Genomic DNA, 23162 nt, shown 5'->3' with positions numbered 1-23162 from the left:
GTCCCTTTATTGTTTTCTCCATATACACTGGTGTAATTTTATCCTTGTCTTCTTGATTTATATTTGGGGGATTCTTACCTGGCTAGAAGATCATATGTTCCAGTGCTCAGGATGTGACATTTCAGCACTGTGATTCTAGTAAAAAGCCCTGGGGGATAATTCAGAACAGGAAAAGGAGGCCTGGGGAGTATTTTTGTGAAGAAGTATGGTCAGAAGAATATTTAGCTGCCATGTACCTTGTGTAATGGGATCGGATCAGAACCAGCAGACTGGGGAGAGAGCAGATGGATGAAACTTCAGCACTGCCTTGCACAACAGTCCTGGGAGGCTTCCTATGTAGCTCCTGGCCAGTCTGGGCTCTGATGGATTCGTGGCCCAAATTGCTGCCTCTGTTTATCTCTGTGAGTGTGGTACAAATCCTAGTTATTAAAAATCAAGAACAGAAAATCCAATTCAAAATGTAATATCAGTGCAGGTCCAATTGTGAGTAGGTGAAATAAACTAACTTCAGACACCAATGGACAGTTGACTGCTGCACAGTAACACAACACAATTTAGTACAATTTTCCACAGTTGACATATGTTGATCAATATAGGGCTCAGAATTTAACAGGCATAGAATTTCAATTAAACTGAATTACAGAAGAGTATAGTCATCACCATGCTAGAAAAGAGGTGTTTTAGCAAATGAAACAGACAACCCCACTTTCTGCATGCTGTGCTGCAGCTGGTCTGTGAATTAAAAAGTGGGCTTTATCTTTCAAATTTTCATCAGCACTTAATTCTTAACCAAACCGTATCATTACGGTAAATTGTTTTTTTCTTTTCTTTTTCTTTCTCACCTTTTCTGTTACTACTGGGGATACAGACTGATTGCCTCTAAACTGACAGGCACTTTGTTCCAGGGGTGGGCATGCGGCAAGACAAGCCAACCCTCGCCCAGGTGAGTCTATTCCTTTTTGCTTGTGTTGGCCAGCAGCTGCAGTATGCTCAGCCATGCCAGTACAGAGCTCAGCCATGTATATCTGCTGCATAGTTAGCTATATGTGCAGAAGAACTCATGGATGTGCATTTTAGATGTTCAATGAGATGCACCACTGTGAATATGCACATTTCAAGTGCCCACTTGTTTGTTGCTCTTCATGCAAACGCTGATGACTTGTTCAAAAGACATCACTTTGTGGGTATGTATGTCCTGGTGTCCACTTAATGCATCACAGAATCATAGAGTTATTATGATTGGAAAAGTCATCTAGTCCAACCCCAACCCATCCCCACTGTGCCCACTAACCATGTCCCTCAGTCTCCACGGTTCTTGAGCACTTCCCAGGGATGGTGACTCCACCATTCCCCTGAGCAGCCCATGCCAGTGCCCAACCACTCTTTTGGAGAAGTTATTCCTGATATCCAACCTGAGCCTCCCCTGATGCAACTTAAGGCCATGACCTCTCATCATAACTCTGTTACCTGGGAGAAGAGGCTGACTCCCATCATGAAACATTGCAAATGCTTACAGAAAGATCCCAACTGCTGCCACTTAGTGCTGTTTATATTTGTTACGGAAAATAGCAAGGAATCAGCTCATTTCAGTGAGGTAGACAAGTGGATTTTGACTGAGGTTAAGAGGCAGGAGCAAAGCAATAGTCATGAGTGACTAAATTCGTAGCTCAGGAAATTTGCATTGTCAACAGTGTTTTCCAGTTGTGGCAGAAGTGTTTGGGGCAGCTTCCCCTGGTTGAATAAGAACATAGATAGCATAGCTCAACAGACTGCTATTTACTGAGCTGCTGTTTGGCTTTCTCAAAGGGCGTCTCCTGGATACCAAGAGGCTGGTCCAGGTTTCCCTGAAGATGCAGGTGCTTTCAGCTGCCTCCAACTTGTTCTGCTCTGGAGAGATGTTGAGTGCAGACCATTTTTTCAGAGCGCAGTGCTCTAAAATGCAATTGGTGTGAGACAGTTTTTGTGTATCTGTGCTCTTCCCTGAAACATCCATTACCAGCCAGGCCACCAGGGTGTAGGGAAAGGCTAGTAACTCTGCATGCAGAGCTGACCCACTGTCTCTGAGTCTCTTGCAGGTCACACTGTGCTGTATTTGAATGCCCCAGAGATGGCGGTGAGATACTGTGAATGGTGTGACATATACAAGAAATTGCTTTTATGTCTTATTATGAGAATGTTGTATGTGTGGGTGAATTTAGTGCTGGATTATCAGCCCTGAAAAATGTGTCCTCTGAAGAGCTTAAGTATGCTGCTGTGTCTTAGCACTCATTTGGGAGGGCTAGCTTTAGAGGTGAAAAGTAAAGACCTCTCAATAGGCTGCTGAGTGCCTTGTTTCTCTGTGAAAGCAGGGAACAAGGGTGTCAACCCTGGCAGCAGGCTTTGTCATGTGGACACATTTCCACTGGCAAATGGACCTAGGACCACCTCAACTTCAGACACGACAGGCACAGAGTTGATCCTCTTCGTCTCCTTCAGCTGCAAGTTTCTGGTGTGCAGTGGAAAATCAATCCGACAATGTCTCTGGCTGCAGGTGAGCTTTCTGGAGCCCTGGTACCTCCTCTCTCTCTGTGTCTTGGTGTTGATTATCTGGAGAGGAATGCTGTGCAAGGTCTGTAAGGGATCTCTCCGCTCCCTTCATGTTTAAAGCTTCCTGCAGCCTCAGATAAAGACAATGTCACAATTTAAAGAGCTGTGCTGTGTCTTCTCCCTCAACAGGCTCCTTCTCTTTGAATATTCAGGGTCTGATTCTTCTCATTTTGAAGGTAATTGACATTTCCATCACATTTTACTTATTGCTCTTCCTACTAAATGGCATTAAATTCACTTCTCAGTGACAGGATACACAAGAGTCCTAACATCCCCTCATTTGCAAACACAGTAATTGCACACTATTTTCAGTCAGCACTGGCAGGTTTGGAGCCTGATGGATGGCCCAGTGGCTGCATGTCTCCATGTAGAGTGTCTCACTTTGGTCTCACCTCCTCCAGGAGACAGAGCCTGGAGAAGCAGAGTGAATTATAAGCCATATTATCTCTGGAGGTGTTCAAGAAAAGGGTAGATATCACATTGAGGGACATGGCTAGTGGAATGGTGGGGATGGGTTGGGGTTGGACTAGATTATCTGAGTGGCCTTTTCCAACGTAATGATTCTGCTAGTAGAATGCTAGCTTTCCTGGCATCACACCATTTTCAGTTAATCTACAACTCAGGTAAGCTGTGCTTACTGTATGTTCAGGACACTGCAGAACAGCACTGGACAGACCACATATTTAACTCTTGGTTTGTATCACTCAGGGGAAGAGAAGCTGTGAGGATTAAAATGTTTGCACACTTGGACCCTAGTTAAGGAGAGAGAAATACAAAAATTCATCTAAGTACGTGATCACAGAATCATTAAGATTGGAAAAGACCTCTCAGATCACCTTGTCCAACCCCAGCCCACCATGCCCAATAACCATATCCCTCAGTGACATAACTCCACGATTCTTGAATGCCTCCAGGGACAGTGGATACACTGATCCTCCAGAAGCCTGTTTTCCTGCTGCAGTATGGGGACGTTCATTAGTGAGAATGGATGTGAGCAGTGCAACTCTCCCGTGCTTCAGCTGAAGGATCAATTGTGTTTATATGACATCCCAAAGAGAACAGTTCCAGTACAGATCAAAAACTGCCTGGGCCAAGTAGGGCCTTGCTCATTTTACAGGCTGCCTTCAAACAGATGCTGTTAAGCTGTGTTTTTTTCAAAAAACACTTTTTTCTTTTAGGATTTATTATTACTTTTTTTTCCTGTCACTTAAACTTCCTGTCTCTGTGAAATAAATGGAGAGAAAATACAGTCAATCTCTCCACAGCATTGCTCTTTTCTTGCTTCCTAGAGTACCTGCTAATTAAACGGTTTGTTTGTTACATTTCCCCTCTTGTATGAAATTTGTAAAATATAGCTGCCTGACTGCAAAGCCACAAACTCTTGCTGAGAAAGTCATGTGGTGCACAGGAGCGAGCATCTTTTGGGTTTCAGCTTTAAGATTTTGCTTTCCTATAGGCCTGCAGAAGGCTGTATCCAATAGCTAAGTCAGAGGTGGCCCCAGGAACGGTGCTGTAAAGCAGCAAGGGAGCTGAGCTGGGTCTCTCAGTCCTTTTGCTGAGGGATGCTTATTAATGCACTGCTCAGAAAAAGGGGAGTTGATCTCCAGACAGCAAATGGAGAAATTGCCAATTGGTAGCATTCGGGCACCTCTGAGCTTATTGCTTTGCTGGACCAGCAAATTAACTCTTGGTGACAACCATTGGCTTGGGAGAGGTCCTTGGTAATGGTGCAGAGTCAAGAGAGCTACGTGGGTCATGGCGGGTCAGCACACTAGAAATGGTTATTGTCGCTTTTGTTCAAAGACTGACAATAAATAACAAGAAGGTTTGACTTTTAAAATGAACGCTGAAACCGAACTGAACTGCAGGCCTGTACGTACTTTGTGTTTACACACGTTTGGCAAAGCCAGAGGTTGTGACCTGAGGTCACTGCAGGCTGATGAGAGGGGAGCTCACCTCAGGGAGCGCTTCTTCATTCTTGCAGTTACAGAAATCCAGAGATGAGGTGAAGGGAAAGGATCAAATGTGTTTATGCTTAAATCTGTGAGCCCTGAGTGAAGGTTATACAAATACCTGGGAGTGTAAATCTGAAGAGGAACTGTGTACTTACTGAAATAGAAGAGAAAATAGTTTTGTGTAGAAAGAATAAATAGTTCAAACAAACCTATATTGTTCCTAAAAATATCATCCACCCCCTCTAAATGTTATTGCCAGCAAATCTGGCTTTGATGTCTTTCAGAGATGCATCCCAGGGAGGTGCTCCTTCAGCACCCATCCTGTTGTTCTGGAAGCATAGCCTGTCCTTTCTGCTTTCTGCAGTGGCTAACACAAAGGAAAAGTCCGGCTTCTGCCTGACACCTTCATCCAGCTTGAGGATATCCTTAGATATAACTGGGTTTGGAAACATTCTGATCATAAAAATTAAATGAAGATGTAAGCTAAATCTTATTTCCTACTGTTCCTGCTTCTGCTCATCTCTGACATCAGTATTTGATGTATATAATCAGCTGATCTGGGCTGGAAAGGTTAGAAGTGAAAGATGCTCCTGTCTGTTACGCGTTAGCAAAACAGCAGAGTAGCTTTGGTCTGGTGAGACTTGAGGCAAATTGACTTAGCCCACATAACTGCAACTCACTGTTTCCTGGGCAGGTTGTAGCCATGGACTGAGGTAGCCAAGTTTCTTTTGGATCAAGTTTTGCTGTACAGACTTAAAAAGAAACTAAAGTACAGGATGGATTTTAACTGTATATTGCTAAAATGTCTTCAGGTTTTTGTCTGTAATCAGGCAAAATCAGGCTGTTTCACAGGATTTCTGTCATCTTGTGCTGCAGAAATCTTCTATGACTGGAAATTCTCTCCAGTTTTTCCTCAATCTTGAACTCCCAGGTATAGGATTAAGCCGAAATCTGATTTCAGTGCCAGGATCATGCTGGCTGTGAACAGCACGAAAATCAGAAAGGCAAAGGGGGGATCTGAGACCAGTCCTTTCCTGTCCTCCTTAGCAGCTCCATATCTATTCATGGCATAGCTAGATGTCGCTTCTCAAAGAAATGCTCTTCAGGATGCTCATGACCTCCCCTACACAATAGGCTATGACTGTTTTTCTCTTGTTACCATTTTGTAAGAAAGATACAAATTTGAGTTTGTCCAGGGGTGTCTGCAGGTGCTCCAGGCAATCTGGGTAGGCAGAACTTGTCAGGACGTGATGGTCAAATGGTGGTGTGCCTTTTGAGCAGCAGCTTCTCCTGAGTTGCCATCTGTCTCCAGACTGATCTTGCTGTGCCTTTAGCTGCAGATGGACGGCCTGGTGCACACCAGGCACATTGCTATCTTTACAGCATGTTCCTGTTGTTGGTCACCACCCAGCAAAAGCAGCTTTCTCTTTAAAGAAACAAAAACCTCAAGGAGGCAGCTACAGGTAGGAAGTATTCACCTATCTAGTGGGTGCTTTCTGTTTCAAATGATGACTTTATCCTGTATCCCAGTGTCTTAATTTTAGTTTCTGCATTGATTCTCCTTTGTGGTTCTATTTCAGTATGAGTTCAGAGCAGTTTTGGTTATTACAGCTTCCTCACGTTCAGTGACTAGAATGTTTTCGTTTGTACCTTTCTTCCACCTTTGTCCTTTGCTCCCAGCCTCTCACATCCTACTTTTCTGGCTATTCACAAGGGCTGCCATTGTTTCTTGAGTCGTTCATACATGACAAATATTGATGCATCTTTTACTCTTCCCCATGAAGAGGATGGGAGTAGAGGCAGGTTTTTGCTGGGAACAAATACACCAGTAATATCTTTTCAACCTGACAGGCATAGGATAGCTACCACCAGTTCCTGATGAGGAGAAGTAGATTCCCAGTCACCTCTCAGATCAGACTCATTGATGAGGCACTGGCATTGGTTGCCCAGAGGAGCTGTGGATGCCCTGTTCCTGGACTTGTTGAAGGCCATGTTGGATGGGGCCTTGGGCAGCCTGATCCGGTGCCTGATTTAATGGCTGGCAAATCTGCCTGCAGCAGGGAGGCTGGAATTGGATGATCTTTGACCTCCCTTCCAACCAAAACCATTCCATGATTCTACGATTATCAAGAGGAAACTGAGCCAGAGATATCAGAGCCAGTTTTTCACTTGAAAAGTCTGGCTGTCTTTTCCAGTGGCTTCCTTTGGATTTTGGAGCCAAGGTCAGTGGTATGTATTTGAGTATTTTGGTTTCTCTGTCTACACAATGCCTAGCTGGGCAGTCTGGTGGTCTGTCTCAGCTCCCTGTCCTGTGCTTTGCCAGCTGTGTGCCTCCCACTTCATGGCATTGCATGAAAACAGCCATGCCTCAGTTTCCCTGCCTGCACAGTGTTGACTTGGCTCAGTCTGCAGAGGGTGCAGAAGTAACTTGGTCTTAATGCGAGGAAAATGTGGAGATGTCTGTACCTCCTGGCTGTGCTGCCTACGTGACCTTTACTTTTCATGGTGCTGCAGGACATGTCCCTTTGCAAAGCCACCAGAGAGTCTGCCTGCAAACCTCTCTATCACCTGGACCCAGGAGCTCCGATCCATCTCCAGGCAGGAACCTCATCACTCACAGAGCTTTTAATTCCTGGGAGAGGCAGACGAGACGATATTCAGCAGCTGGTTATTTCTTCCTTTCCCTCAGTCCCTCACACCGAGTGTCAGTTTAGAAAGGAAAAAAAAAAAAAAAAAAAAAAGGCAGAGAACTGGCCATTAGCAAGGAAAACAGTTTAGGGAAGAGACGAAATAAAAATGCAATCAATTATCTCTCGCCGTGCCCAGGTGTGTGGGTGCAGTCAATTTTCAAAGTCATCGAGAATTTTAGATGAGAAAAGGGAAGCTGTTCATGGCAAATTGCAAGTGTTGGGGGAAGGGGGAGGGAGAAGGAGAGAGAAAGCAGAGAGAGGAGAGAAGGAGAGATTAATTTCCCTCTTGAGTGAGAAGTGTGTTTGAGACAGACAGATGGGCTGTAAATACTCCAAACCAAGGACAGGAGCGGAGACAAGGGAGAGGCTGGTGATTGAAGTGTGACTGTGATGGAGGGAGCACATTTCCTGGCCAAGGTGACTGGGTTTGTTCTGAGAGGGGAGATTTCTGAGACGCGGCTGCCGCTCTTCACATCAACCTGGAGCATATTTAGACTTGATAAGTGATATCCAGGTCCCAGAGGGGTTTTCCTTAAGGGTCAGCTTCAACCGCCTGCCTTGTAGGGAAGTCTAGGGGGGAGAGGGGAGGGAAGAGAGGGAGAGAAGAAAGGGAAGGGGGAGGGGAAGGAAGGAAGGAAAGAAGAAAGGAAGAGAAAGACGCTCTTCTTTCCTCATTAAAATTATTGAGCTGTCTACAAGTGGTGAGCGAAGGGACCATGTGACCGGCAGTTAATCACATTGCTGTGAAATGTGACTGCTGCTGATAATAGGATCTTTCCTTCAGTAGAATTTCTGTTTCAGAAGTAGTGATTTTCACAAAGAAAAGAGGTTGAGGGAGATATCATTTCAGATCTAACGGAGCCTGTGTACATTTTCTTTAAGGAGAAAGCCTCCTTTTTCCTTTTCCATTTGGCATCCTTGTTTGTATTTTTATTACCGTCATCAATTTTTCATCTTCTCAGCCCAAACTCTCCGTGTACAAATGTAGCCCAGCTCCGCTCTGTCTGCTGGCAGATTAGTTCCCATTTAGTCATAAAGTTAACCAACCTTGTTCCAATCAATTAATCCCTAGAAGCTTTAATTTATTGATGCCCCAGTCTATGCGAGCTGTCGAAAAGATGAACGTCCTGCTTCAAAATGAACTGGTCTGCCTTTCCTCCAAGATGCCGGAATTACAAGGGGCTGGTAGTAAATAAGCATTTAGAAATCCCTTCTGTACAATCAAAGGCAACAGCAGTAGAGAAAGGAATAAAGGGGATTTTAGCATGCATGAAAAACAGTGCAATATATGAATCAGGCTCTCAGGACAGGAACAGCGGGGCTGTGGGATCAGCTGTCACAAAATTGATCTAATGTACGACAAGTTATTACGGGTGTCACAGGCAAGTGAACAGGTGTTGGTCCAGACACCTTTCCCCCATCAGGTCTGGTTTGCCAGAATCCCTTAACTCCTTGTTTGGGAGCCTGAATTACCTTCACCCTTGTTCTCTGGGTTTGTGACTGGATTCAGTGGTTAATCCAACATGAAACTTCTCCAAAGCACATTGAAATAAGCAGGACTCTCCCTGATGGTTTCCTTGCCGTGTAGATCAGGTGCTGCTAAAGCAGATGCGCTAGTCAGAACTAATTAGAGCTGATCTGGTTGCATAAGAGAGGAAAAAATGTAGCACTGAAAGCATTGAAATATTGAGATCGTTTCCATGTTACAAGGTAGGGAAAGGACCTATTTATATTTTCCTTTCCATGTTTTAAGAGTTGTTATTCACACATGTTCTTTTCTGAGCATACCACATTTGGAAAGCAAAAAGCACCCATTACTGTTCTGATATTAAAAATAAAAATTAAAAAAAAAAACAACTTTTAAAGATAACAACAAAAGCAATTATAATCAGCCCAAGTGTTTCTGGAAAAACAAAGAAGTGCAGGTGGAGGTGCTAAGCTGGGTTGAAAAAAGGGCCGGGTCACAGCTCTTGTGCTCTTCCAGCTGCAGGACAGTTTGGCTCTTCTGTCAGTTTCACCCTCTCTGATCAGTCTGGCATGCTCTCCTGCATGATAAATGATCTGCAAATAGACCCACGTTTTCCAGGCTACATCAGCTCAGGATGACTTTCCAGGCAGTCCTTGGCTGGTTGTTGGACTGTGAGCTGTTTTCTATGGGAGCTGGGCTTTGGCAGGTGAGCTGCTTCAAGTGGGCTCCCCACACCCATGGGTTCACTGCCTTGTTCTCGCATGGGCTGAATGTGAGTGAGGTATCACAGGCTGGTTGTGAGAGGTGAGCCAGCAGAACGTTTCTCTCTTGCAAACTGCGAAAAGGGATGTGTTGTAAGCATGGAGGTAGCTGGAGCAATTGTCTTAAAGGAAATCTTTGTGGAAATATTGATGATGCTATTCTCTCCTTGCTGTGTCCAGGCTGCCTCCTCTCAAACAGGAATCACCTTGGCCAAGGACAGGCATGTTCCTATGGAGCATGTCAGGAAATTGTTTCTACTCTTGTTTTTGCTGCTGGATTTCCTTGGTGGGGTTGGAAACATCACATCTGCTTTTGTGCCTTGGTTTAATCCACTTGCGGGAGCTTGTGAGCCTCTGAAAGGTTTTTTCTATTGCTCCGTCAAAGGAAATTGCTTTATTTGTTGCAGTGACCAGTCCTTTATGCATCTTATCTCCTGCGTTAATTTTGGCATGCAAGAATGTGGATTCTCGGGTCTGTACTTGAAGCTGTACCAGGTGTGCCTGTGCAGAGGGCTCTTTGGATCTTGGTTGGTTTTGCTGGCAACTGAGAAGATAAATTAGTCCTGAAAATGAGTGATCGATGTTGGTGCAGGCTGTGCCCAGGCTGATTTCGGCAGTTAGCTGATCCCAGCTCAGGCAATGCACCCAAAGAGGTGTCCATGCTGCTCCTCTGACCAGGTGGGGTCTCTTCACTTGAAGCATTTATGTTCTTCCTTTGAACACTGTCTGGTGACAAAGATAGGTTGTTTGGGTGGGGTGGGTTGTTTGGTCTGACCTGGTTTGGTATTTCTTGTGAAAGAGTCCTTTATTTCAGTTCTCTGCAGGGTTTTTCTAGAGAGCTCAGAAATTCCCTGTCCTTTCTGCTTTCTCTGCTCTTTCTCTACTAGAAGGTATATTTCTCTATTAGTTGAAAATCACTTGCTTTAGTCCCTGCAAAATTGTCCACAGAGTGGGGACCAATTACCTGTACCTTCTTACTCTACTGAATGGTCATCCTACCAGAACATGGCCCCAAGCACATCGGCTCTCCTGACTGCTGCCAGCCCCTGGCAGCACGACCCAGCTGCCTTTCTTCAGGTTTCCAGCATACTCGAGGTAGGCCTAAGGGCCCTATTTGAATGTGGTTCAAGATACATAGTTCTGCCTCATTTCCAGTCTCACAGCTTCATTCTCCAGCCTGTCGTCCCTCGTCTCCTGTTCCTGTTCCCTACAGCACTGCTGCCCTGCATGCATATGTTTCTTGCTTCCCCTTGATTGCTTTTTGCACTTTCTCCCTTTGCCCACACTCGCTTGCTTTTGCAGGCAGCGTATTTATTGCTAGCTGGCAAATGCGAGCACTTGGACATACATTCAATTATCTTTGAACAATTTCCATTTACTCCAGTGTTGCTTTTCTCCCTTTCAGTTTCACTGAACACTGCCTGCATTTTCTGAGCTTGTCTGCCTGCAGTGCAGCCTGCTGCTGTTCTCTCTCCTTTTTTTTTTCTTCTTCTTTTTTTTTTCTTCTGTTTTTTCCTTGATTTCATTAAGCTCCCTCACTGAGCTCTACTGACCATGTCCCCACTACTGTCCTTTCTGTACGTTTGCTCTGAGAAGGGCCCAAGCTTACCCTCAGTGTGTTAAATGCTCCCTTCACCTGGTAGGAAATCAGTGGTACAGGCAGAGTGGGGTCTCACCCCCAAAATGTCTTTCTTTTTGATGTACAGTGATCTCTACCTCTCTCGTGGTTTCACTCTTATCTGTTTTTCCATTTAAACTTGACTTAACGCTTTACTTTTACACTGGTGAAGTGCACTGTGGAGATAATAAGGGTCACTCCTGCTTACCGTGCAGGTGAAGGTGTGCTGCTGATCAAGTTCTGCTCAAGTATGTAATCTACCCTGTGAGCTGTGCTCTGAGACACTGCTGCCCACTGCTCCTCCTCCCTCCCCTCTGGCTGGCAAAACATATCTCTGTTTGGACCAACTCTTCCATTACATCTCTTATGTTTTTGTAAGAGGCATTTTGATTCAATATCCACAAAGAGATGGGGTATTGCAGCGAGGAAAGCGATTGATTATCCAGCTCTTACATCTTGCCTGACTTTGTGGGAGAGTCGCTTTGGTCAAAATCTTCAGGAACAGAGAAATATCTGCAGCACAGAGGCACTCCAGCTATTTTTAAACCAGCTGGCTTCGGCACAAGAGAAACAGCATGAGGTGAGCTGTAGTTGGAGTGCTTCTAAGGATGGTTCGAGTATCGCTGTAACACACTGTGGTTACTGTTGTGACTGCAGGATGAAGATACCGGCCTGTCTCACAGCAAAGCATGCTTCTCCTCCCATGGTGCTCATTGCACTCATGCTCCTTGACTTAATAAATTCTGGTCATCTGGATGAGAAACGCTAGAGCTATCTAAAGGTTGGGATGCCTGAAATTAATGAAGGGAGATGGCAGAGGGGGAACTACCTGGTGAACAAGTAGGAAGTTGGAATAGAGGACTTTTAAGGGTCCCTTCCAACTCAAACAACTGTATGATTCTATGAACATAAGCCACGTGTCTGAGCTGTCTTTCTCCACAACTCCATTAGCAACACAAGCTAGTGATAGGAGTTACAGTGATGGTATCTCTTTTAAACAACCTCCCACCCATGACAACAATTTATAGGTTCCTGATGAGTATAGCCATCAGACAGAGCCCTTTCCCCTATCTCCTGCAGGTGTGGGGTATCGCTTACTTATTAGGTATGGAGCTAACTGAAGGGTAGTTAATGCCATCAAGCTTTGGGAGGTATTTATATTTTTAACTACATGTAAGTGATTATCAACATTATTAATAATTACAGTCTGCCTCCCAGCCCCTCTGCTCCATTCCACCCTGCTAATTGCAACGCTTAGATCTCAATGAGCTCATTATGATTTGTCGATATTCAGCTCTTTGGCTTGCTCACTTAGTCAGGACCTTGGGGACACAAATGAGAGCTAAAGATTGAAAATGCCAAGCTCCCAGGGATTTGAGTTAGCGATCATCACTTCTTCATCTCTATGCACAATTTATTCAGAGCTCCACCTTCCCTAATAAATTATAGATCCCTCAAAGGGAAGCTTTGCCAAGGGATGGGCAGTTGTCTTACTTGTGGGGGAGCCCATTCTGTGCTGTATTGAGTACCATTGACATCTGGTCCTCACAGGATTGGATCCCTCCTGCCCTTCCCCTCCGCCCGTCTCTTCCACCCCTTTTGGGAAGCATTAACCTTTTCAACTTGATGTATGTGAAAAGGCGACAGTCAGGAGTGGCAGTTCCTAATGGATTCTGTGTGGTTGGTTGTTTGTTTGTCTGAACTGCCTGCACTGCTGTCCAGACCTCTTGGAAAAGCAAGCTAGAGTGCAACCAATATTTTAATAAGTAGCAAAAGGTGAAGAGGCTTTTAAAGAACTGTGTTTAAATTCAGAAATAAGGAGTAGATGAATGTGGGGCAGGGGATTTGGGATTTAGCCCAGCTGAAGATAGAAGCGTGTGCAGCCTTTAGGGAGGATCTTAATTTTCAATCACGGGCCATAATGGTGAGATAACTGTAGTGAATCTTTTGAAGGTTTGTGGTTCCAAAGGGATGGATTCATGCCCCTTACTCTTCCTCCTGGGAATGCAAAAGTAGAGATTGGTGCTACCCGTCTTGCCAAGGACTGAGAAAGATCCTGGCAGAGAAGGTGCCCCTGATGAGGTCTGAACATAGGGCATTGAGTTAGAGGCGCACCCCTCTGCCCACCCCTCCATTCTCAAGCAGGATCAGTTTTGCTTGCCCTTCTCCTTACAGCTTTTTTCCTAATTCTGCCTTAAGATGGGGATGTCATGGCCTCCCAAGGAGATATCTTTCCAGTGCTTCATTATCACTAGAAAGTTTCCCTCAAAATCTAATCTCAAGCTGTTTTCTTGTGAATTCAGACCATCGTTTCTTGCTCGATCACCTGCAGCTGCACTGAAGTTTATCCCGCTCTACAGCAGCCTTTACCCATTTGTGGAGCCCTCTCTCTTCACTACTTTGTGATTCAAAGGCCACACATCCTGTCAGTTTATCCTCCTCAGGCTTTCTGGACTCCCGATAATCCCCAGGCGACTAAACAGAAATTTAACCAGCTTTGGGAGCAGCGGAGTCTGACTCTGCTTGGTGCCACCACAGCCCAGTGCTGCATCTGGCAGGAGCCTGGGGCACAGCTGGGGGCTCAGCCATCCAGCTCTGCAGGGACTGGGGAAGGCACTGTGCATCACGGTCCACAGCTGCAGCCAACCTCCTTTGGCACTCATGAGCTTATATCCTATGGTGTTTCAATACAAACACTGTTGAAGGAAGTGGGTCTGGCAGTGGGGAGGTCTCTCCAGGCAATGCAGAGCATGGAGCTCTCCTGTGAGGTACAGAAACTTGTGAATTGAATTATTCCTCGTTATTAATAGTAATGGGTAGAGATTGGGAATGCAAGCAGACAGTGAGAGTGCAAAATGAGATGTGGCCTCAAAATACAAGAGTTTAATAGGAAAATAAGAAGGTTACGTAAGAATATTTTTATTTTATTTTACAAAAATAAAAAATAGAAAAGGAGGGGGTAAACAGCCTCTTATTCATGTTATCTTTATCTGCTGGGAATGTCATTCACCCCAGGCTCTCATTTTATTGCACAGGAGCTGTGCCAGCGTAAGGAGCAGCGCAGTAGACAGGTCTCACCTCTAGAAGGAGAATGTGAAGGGGAAGTGATTTTTATAACCGTAAGTGACACTCTGGAAAATGGAGAGATGTGAGGTTGCTGCTTAGGTCTCTCATAAAATCCAGAGGTTGCTGGTTATATTATGGTCAAAAGCACCTTGTTTTGAAAGCCCTTTTCACTAGCAAAAGCAATGGCTCTGAAGCTGCCCCACCAGTTAGTGCCAAATCCCCTCACGAGCACTTGTGTTGAGTTGCCCCTTCTATAAAACAAGAGCCTTTCCCACACTGACTGCATGTGTGCAGTTTCAGCCACTCCAGCAAACTCAGCTGTTGTTTCAGTGAGCAGCGGTGGAGTTTGGCACAGGTTTATTCCAACTCCATCGGAGATGTGAGGGGAAGAGACAGGCAGTGGAGAAGGAGAGAGTGCAGACCTTTCCAGCATCGTTATTTGGGCACAGACGCTCTGCTGCCAGCAGGCCTTCTCTGGGGGTATGATGCAGGAAAGCAAGCCAGTTTGGGTGAGTAGCTGTTTTAGCAAGGGCTTTGTGACAGCAGTCAGAGGAGTGTTATTTGTGGCAGAGACTATATATAACTATACGTGTGTGTATGTAGATTAAATATATATGTGTGTGTAGTCCCTTATCACTGCATTCCAGCTTGAGCGTAAAACACAAAGGAAAAATCAAAGGTTTTAGAAAAAGCTAAATTTATCTGGGAATGGGAATTATTATAGCAAAAGAGGAAATTAATTGGGGGGGATGGAGATTGCAGTAATATTTTACTCCTGCCTTATGCAAGCAAAAATAGCATTAGTTTTCTCTACCTGCTACTAAGAACCCTAATCTCTCCTGTCCTTCACCAGCACGATTCTGGAGTGACCACCTCCCAGGGAGGTGTGTCTGCTGACCTGCAGAGAGCTTTGTTCCAGCTCATGTGTGTCCCTACAGAGAAAGCTCTGAAGTGGCACGGTCTTGAGTCCAAGAAAGCAAAACAAGACAAAGATGAGGTCTTGGCATGCATGGCCCATATTCCCCACCCAGAATTTTATTTCATGTAACTCCTCTTGTTCTCTCTTCCTATAGCGCTGTTCAAGCCCAAGCAAAGCTCCCGGAACCTCTGACACCACTGATCCATCCCTTGAATTGGAAGCTCTCTGCTACTCAGCCCATCCTCATCCTTGCAGAGAGGGTAGGCTCCCTGTCTCGGATTTGGCCAAGCAGAGTTCCCATTGTAGAATCGATCCCAAGGTCTTTTTTCATGATCTAACAGCCCTGGAAATGTGTCACTCCCAGCAGACCTTTCTGCTGCCTGCAGCCTACACTACAGTGCCTTATTCAGAATCAATACTTGCAGATGCTGGAGATAACGCAGGGAGAGAAATACATTAACATAGCAGAAGAAACAAAGATAATGATGTTTTTCTTACATTTTTTTCTTCCTCCTGATATTACACAGAATAGGATTTTTTTTTCTTCTCCCCCTAGATCTTTATGATCTTCACTTTAGCAGGGCTCCAGACTCTTGAATTATTTCCCTTTTTTTTCAATAAAACCTTAAATCTTTTTCAAAAACTGCTTGTTTTAATTGAAAAATTTCAATCCATCAGTTTGCCTCTTCTCTACCCTCTCACCTTCTTCCCCTCCCCCAAACAGACCCATTTGCAGTAAATAATCTGTAGTCAGACTTTCTGCTCTAAAGAAATAAATAATTCTGAATTTGCTGAATCCCGCCTGATCTCCCACCTCTAAATCACTGCACTTTGTACTGAGCTCAGCCAAAATGTTGAACACACTGAAGCACGACTATTACTTGCAGACTGCAAGTGTTTTTAAAGGTACAGCCTCTGAGGCCGTGGTCCTTTTTCCCCCTGGGACAGTCTGAGAGAGGAGGTGAGCCAGTTTCTGAGGATAAGCTGTCTCTTCCTTGCATTTTGCCCACTACAAATGCAGACGTTGCCATATCCTGAAGGGACTTATCAAAGGCTGATGGAAGGCAAGAGGAATCCAGTGGGTCTTTGAGCAATTCAAACCCAGCCAGGGGAGGAACGTCCCTGAAAATCACTGTGAGTCTTGAAATCACTGCAGTTCACTTTATCTTTCCTCTGCTCAAAAACTTTAAAGTCAGTTCTGTGCAGGTTTATGTCACAAAGAAATTCAATCATCATATTTCTCAATTTCTTAATTTCTCATATTTCTTAATTCCTCTTTTTTCTTAATTTCTTCCCTTTAGAACAGCTCTTGTCAAAGCTATGTCCTGCCTCAGAATGCAAGCTGCACTTGAAGAGAGGAAAATGCAGCATGCAACAGACTACTGATGCCTAGTTATGATTTATACAATTCATGAGCTTCCAAAATTTAGAGATGAAAAACGCTTTATCCACACTTTGGTGTGTTGAAACATTCTTTCTACCATTTATCTTGAAACTGATTTTGTTTGGGTAGTGGTGACTGTTTTGCGCAAAGCTGTGAGTGGAATCTCTAATGGGGATTGTTAGACGTGAAGCGATGGCTGGGCTGTGGTGGACCAAGAGGATCCCAAAAAAGGTCCGCCCATGTTTCTCCAGTGTGTTTTGAAGGGTTTAATTTATATTGGAACTGCATTGTTCTTGCATTTCCACTGATAACAAAAGCGTTTAACACTTAGTTTTCTTGCTGTTCTTCCCTTTTGAGAACATCAATGATAGGAGATTGTGAATGCTGGATTTTCGTTTGAAAATTGCTTCCTCTCCCCTCATCCGTTTTCTGTGTATCTGTATGAGAGAATCAGCTCTGCAATTTTCATTGACTGTGTAAAGAGCTGAGGTCAGCTAATCCCCAAGGGCTCCTTCCCAGATTTGGCAAGTGACCAGAATTAAACAATACAATATCAGAAATGCTAAAATCACAAGAAGAGACTTAACCTGGGATTTTCTTGATACTGTAACTAACGATCAATCAGACAGCAATGTGAAGCCAGTAAATACTGGCCCAAATTCATCTGGGGACAACTTGACAAGGAGCTATTATAACCAGGTTTTAAGTAAATCACTTTAAGAGTATATCAGTATATAAAGGGATGCTGATGCACTATTTTCATGAATTCAAATATCCTGATGCTGAAATTCACCCTTTCTGGGCTTTTCTTTTTCATCTGTGAGCTTTGTTCTGACCTCTGCCCCTTAAATAACCTCATCAGGAGTCAGGGCTGCCAAGGTATTAAATAAACCATTTTCTTTTGTCATTTTACAGCTTAGGACATATTACCATTTACAGGAGGGCCCTTTTCCATCTCCCTGTGGTGTAGGGGACAGTGAGATGGATAAAATGTAACTTACAGGGGACAATGGGAAGATGGCATTACGATAATGGAGCAGTCAGAGACATCCCTGCAAAATGATGCTCACAGTGCTGGTAAATGGCATGTGGATTCAGAGGTAAGAATGGGCAGTGGACCCATTGCATTTTCAGTGTTACTTTGAGACATCTCACACCTCCCTGTTTCTGTGCTTGCTCTGGATGCCCTGTCTGCATATCTCAAATCCTACAGTTAGAGCTTCCCTTTCCTGGTCGCATGTGAAAGCAGCTCTGCAGTTCAGTCTCACGTAGAGGTTTCCATCGGTAGCAAAATGTATTCAGTTAGGTGGCTCCTTTGCTGGCGCTGGCGTGTGGTAGAGGGAGAATAGAGATCTCCCATGCAGCATCTCTACCTCCTACCATGAGACTCCTCCATTCCACACCCCAGGCACTGGCTGGGATCTTCTGCTTCTGTTGAGTTCATGTGAAGGGCAAATGCGACGGCTGATATTGAAATGAGTTCATGGGAAGTGCGGCGCAGCCCTTGCAGCACAGTCCCTCCGGCAGAGAGAAAATGCTGCTCTCGGAGGTACGTGTTCTCCAGCCATCCCTGTCAGAGGAGGAGGGAAAATTACAGCCCTCTGATTGCTCTGGGAGAGGAGTGTACAACTTCCATCTTTGTAATTTCTTCCACCACAATCAAGCTTTTCAGGAAAAGGGCCTAAAAGCCTGAAATAGTCAGAGTCTTTCCACCCAGCTCCTTCCTTCAGAACACACAAAAAGAATAAAAATGAAGACTCGTCATTGCCAGTACATTTCATTTCCAAAAGCATCTGTGCTGCCCAGTCCCACCTTGGATCAGGAGCAGAGGCTGCTAGGGATGGAAATACTCTTCTTATGTTTGAGAGTACCTGGGGAAAGCCCCTGTGCTATTTCCAAGGTGGCTGTGCTCAGGACTCTAGTAGATTTTAAGGCTAGAGGGGATAGCTGCCATTCTCTCATCTGACCTCCAGCCATATACCAGGAAAGGATGGTCAGCAGAACATCACAGAATCACAGAATCATTTGAGTTGGAAGGGATCCTTAAAGGCCATCTAGTCCAAACCCCCTGCAGTGAACACCTACAGCTCCATCAGGTGCTCAGAGCCCCATCCAGCCTGACCTTGAATGTCTCCAAGGACAGGAAGAAGATCCACCACCTTCTGGGCACTCTCCACAATGCCCACCTCCACTCTTAGCCTCACACCAGCAGCCCCATGACTATAGCAGACCCTCCCAGGAGCTGTGCCCACATGTACCCTGCAGCTCTGCAATGCCAACAGACTGGTGTGGTCTGTGCTTGCCTGGCACTGCTCCCAAGAAAATTGATAGGAAGAATGGGGTAAGTCAAGGCTAGATGTGGTTTTGGGCAGCCTGGTCTAGCAGTTGGCAACTCTGCACATAGCAGGGGGGTTGGAACTAGATGATCATTATGGTTCTTTTCAACCCAGGCCATTCTATGATAAATCTTGTCCACTCCCACACTCTCTTTTACAAGTTTCCTCCTTTGCTAATGATTTTGAAATACGTAACCAGATACACTGGAGTATGTGAACCTGGTTTCCTGAAAAGCCTGCCTTGAGCAAGGATGTAGCATCAGCAGCCAGGTTTGCATTGTGATCAGTGATTCTGAAAAGCCACAAATGTGTTCCCCTTCCCAAGTCTCCGAATTGCCCCAATTGCACTTTATCTGAAGTACCCCCCCACACACACACACAATTAGACTGTCATTGGCAGCTTCTCTTATTTGTCAGACTGTAGTGTCAGCCCTGTGAAACAAAACAAGTGACTGTGGCGAAAACAGCTCTGCTGAAATAGAGGACTGTTTCTGATCAGGCTAGGCGTGATATAGCACTGTGCTTTAAAGCCGTGTAATGCCATTTTCCATTAGAGCTCTTGTTCAAGTCAGGAAAGGGTTTGATCCATTGATGGAAGCTGTTATAAAGAGATGAGAAAACCTCATCCATATTTCTCTTGAGATTGTACAAAGCTGACAGTATGCTCACTGACCACGGTCATCTGGGACTCTCCCACACAAAATATCCCTCTTTTCATAAATAACAGGATTGTTGTTGTGGTGGACAGAGATTTGCTGCAGAATTCAGTTTTGTCAAACAAAGAGGTTCTTCTGGTTTTTAATTTGAGCTATTAAAAAGATTCATCCTTCTTTCTCTTTGTGAATCCTTCCCTCTTTCTCCCTTCCCTATTTTTCCTTCTTCTGTCTGTCTTTAAGATAACTTAGAGCTGTTTTTTGGAAACGAAAGACTTGCGTGGGTCTGATAAGTGATGCCTCTGAATTGGAAGGTCACGATTTTAAATCCTGCTTAGGAGTAAACTTGGATGAATTCCATAAACTAATAACCCAGTACGGTGTTTTAAATTGATGGAGGTGCTGTCCTCTAGATGAGACATAAAAACAGAGATCCAATCTGCTTGGCAGGGACCCCGCAGGACTTATCAAAGATGAGTGGGGGCTGCTAACTGTTTTGCCCTTGTCAAATCCTCGCCACCACCACCGCTTCTCTTCCTGTTCCAAAGCAATGACACTGGACCTTATGAAAATGAGACGACGAACTTGAAGGAGCCATCCTTTCCCTAATTATTTAAAGCAGTTTGCAGTGTCTGGCAAGAGGGGGAAGGAGAGATAATCCACTCACTTCAAAGTGGAATGACCCTGAATTTCAAAAAGCAAAACAAAAGCAGGCGAATGGTGCCACCATGCTCTGCAGCAGCAATATTATTAAATGATCAGTGAGCTATTAAAGCAGCAACGTTTAGTACCTCCCCTAATGACTTGTACTGCTAACTGGTTTCCAAATTGAGATTCTTATTGCCTTCACGCACAGACAGAATAAGGCTGTGTGCATGTTTCTGGAGTCTCCAGCTGAAGGAGACTGTTCACAATAGGATCAGTGAATCTTCTCTATTGAAAACTAGTAATGACTTCTGAGATCCACACTCCTCCTCTGTCCTGTTTTCATGCCAGGGCCAGAAGCTTTGGAGGGAGAGGCATGCTGGAGATCAGAAGTGTGGGGGATTTTGCAGAGAGCTCTGCCTGGTTCTTGTCTTATCTGAACTTCCTAACATCTGCGAAATTTGGCAGAGTTGTGCACGAACAGACTGCTCGGAAATCTCCCCAAAACCACTGATGCCAGTCAAAGAGCAAATACTGCAGGAACAGCATTTTCAGAAGGAAACTTGGGGATGCTGGTTTCCACTTCCAGGTAGGAATACAGAGCACGGAGAACAACAAATTGATGAAGGAGGAAGGGAGAGGAAAGAAAATCCTAGCAGGCAGTAGAGACAGACATCCACCCAGCTGCTTCCATTGTGGCTCTCCCAGGTGGGTTTCTGCTGTCCCATGGGAGTTCCTGTGATGGAATAGCTGGGCAATTGCCTGCAGGTGTGGTTGAAGTTGGGCAGAGAGTTCTTGTGGGCAAAAGCACAGCATGTGTGATTAGCAGAAGGAAAGACGATTACAAAACAACCCACCACACGACCCAGAAAAGGCGAGTTCTGGCTGTAGCTGCAGTTATTTTTGTGTCTGTGGTATTTAGTGAAGCAAAATGGAGTCTGGGTCTTCTGTGCACCCAAAATAAATGCAAATGTCATTGCTATGATTTGTTTTTCTCTATCAGTTCTGCACACTCATGCCACCTGCACTTCTGAGTGAGTCAGGCCATTTCTCGCCCAGGCTAGGCAGGCACAGGCAGAGACTGTTACTGCTTTTTTATGTATCAGGTACCTGCTTTCTGTGACAGAAACTACTCATCCTTTGTGGAGGTGGCTGGCAAAGCAGTGGCAGTGGGATGGTATGAGAAGCCAATATTAGAACGTGCACATTTTTTTTATCCTACGCTGCCTTGAATCTTACTCCAGACTACAAGCTGTTTCCATCTTGTGGCTTTTCAGTGGTTGGATGTGGTGGCACAGAATTGCATGATCAGTTTTATCAAAATGTTCATCTACTTTCTGTGTCTATGCTTGGCAAAATGTCTTTACCTTCTTTGTAAACTGTAAACAGGAGGTCTGTATGGGCTGCAAATATGGTATATACTATAGGAAATGGGGCTGGATGGGCCTGAGGGGTCTTTCTATATTTCTTCTCCCTAACTTCATGCAAAACCAGCTACAGCTAAGTTGTTCTTATCTGCCATAGGTTTAACTTGTTCTTGAAGTCCTCTGCACTGGAATTTTCCAGCTGTGCTTAGGTGAAGTGGTTACCAGTCCTTATTGATAGAAAGCATTTTTCAAGAGCTAAAGTTCAGCCGTAGAACAGAATTCCTCCAAATCAGGAGTAAAGCAGAGCTGTAAAGGCACCATGGAGGAGCTCATGTAGCCACTTCCTCAGCTGCATCCACTCTCAACTTAGGGTTTACTTCCCTGGTGCAGTGTGTCAGGCATTGCCCACCTTGTGAACACACGTGTTGTAGAGAGACAAAGAAAAAGCAGCAGGGCCAGCTCTGGCAGATCAGCCTTCTGAGAGTGGCACTGACAAAATGTCCTGAGACTTTACTGAGTCCAATTACCACTTTGCGTCTTTAAAGTGCTGAGTAAATGAAAGAAACTACAAGATCAAGCCATGTTAGTCTTCTCAATCCCTTAAATGCTTGACAGTCTTCTCCCCTTCTTTCTCATTTTCTCAGAAGACTTTGAACTCTTAACCTTTGCTGCTGCTTTGAGTTCTCATCTACAGAAACCAAACTACCCACAGCCATCCCCAAATTCCAGTAACAATCACAAAATACTTTCAAAGAAACTATGCCCTTCCTAGAATTGCTAAACTTTAAGCTGCCTCCAACTTCCTGAACTTTTGAGCTCATATGGTTATCCTCATCCATTGGTGCCAGCAAGCTGCAGGGAAGCTCACCAGGTACTGCCACAGCTGATGTCCCCATCCAACTGGTACTCTGTCCGTGCAGACAGCAGCCATGAACATCAGCTGCTTGGGCTGTGCTGTACCATTGGACAGAACAACTGTAGAATCACAGACTTGTTTGAGCTGGAAAGGACCATTAAAGGCTATCTAGTCCAACTCCCCTGCACTAAACAGGGACACCTACAGCTTGATCTCATGCTCAGAGCCTTGTCCAGCCTGACCTTGAATGTCTCCAGGGATGGGGTATCTACCACCTCTCTGGGGAACTAATAATGTAGGTGCCTACAGCATGCATCGTATTAGAATGGCAATTAGTGTGCTTGGAATAGATCCCTATAACCATCCCCAGGCACTGGAATGGAAACTAGAGAAGTGGAACCAGATAATGGGGGGAGAAAATTAGTGTCAGGAGTTATCCTCAGCCACTTGATCAGGGCTTAATAGCAATGCCAGCAGAGCTGGTGGCTGGCTGATAGTTTTTGGTTGAAGAACTAGAGCTAGAGACTGAGTCATGTCAGTTTGACCTCTCTTTTAAATAAATAAATAAATGATAAATAGAGAGCTCACAGCGATGCCTGAACCTGATGTCTCATGCTCACTTGTTTTGATGTGTCTAATGTAAGTGGGCGGGTAATAAAAGCTTCATTTAGAAGCAAGTGTCTTCACAGCCGCTGCTGGAAACCCCTGGGATGCTACACTTCTGGAATTTTCCACTAATGGAAACATCAGCAGAGAACTATTGGTGTAACGGAATGTGAACACATGCACACAAAACAACCCAGAAACAGTTTATTTTCCTAGACTGCTGGATGTCACATGCAGAACTATATTTAGTTC

General features: G+C 44.8%; 1 protein-coding gene across 2 annotated transcripts in view; it reads left to right on the top strand.

Annotated features, from left to right (window-relative positions):
• Nucleotides 1-23162, top strand: part of BEND5 (BEN domain containing 5) — an 853353-nt gene that overhangs the window by 816276 nt on the left and 13915 nt on the right. The window lies entirely within an intron of this gene.

Source organism: Meleagris gallopavo, chromosome 10 (assembly GCF_905368555.1).
Source record: "Meleagris gallopavo chromosome 10, MGAL_WU_HG_1.1, whole genome shotgun sequence".
Classification (NCBI taxonomy): Eukaryota; Metazoa; Chordata; class Aves; order Galliformes; family Phasianidae; genus Meleagris; species Meleagris gallopavo.
The sequence above is the reverse complement of the archived record's forward strand: the minus strand, read 5'-3'. Positions and strand labels throughout refer to the sequence as shown.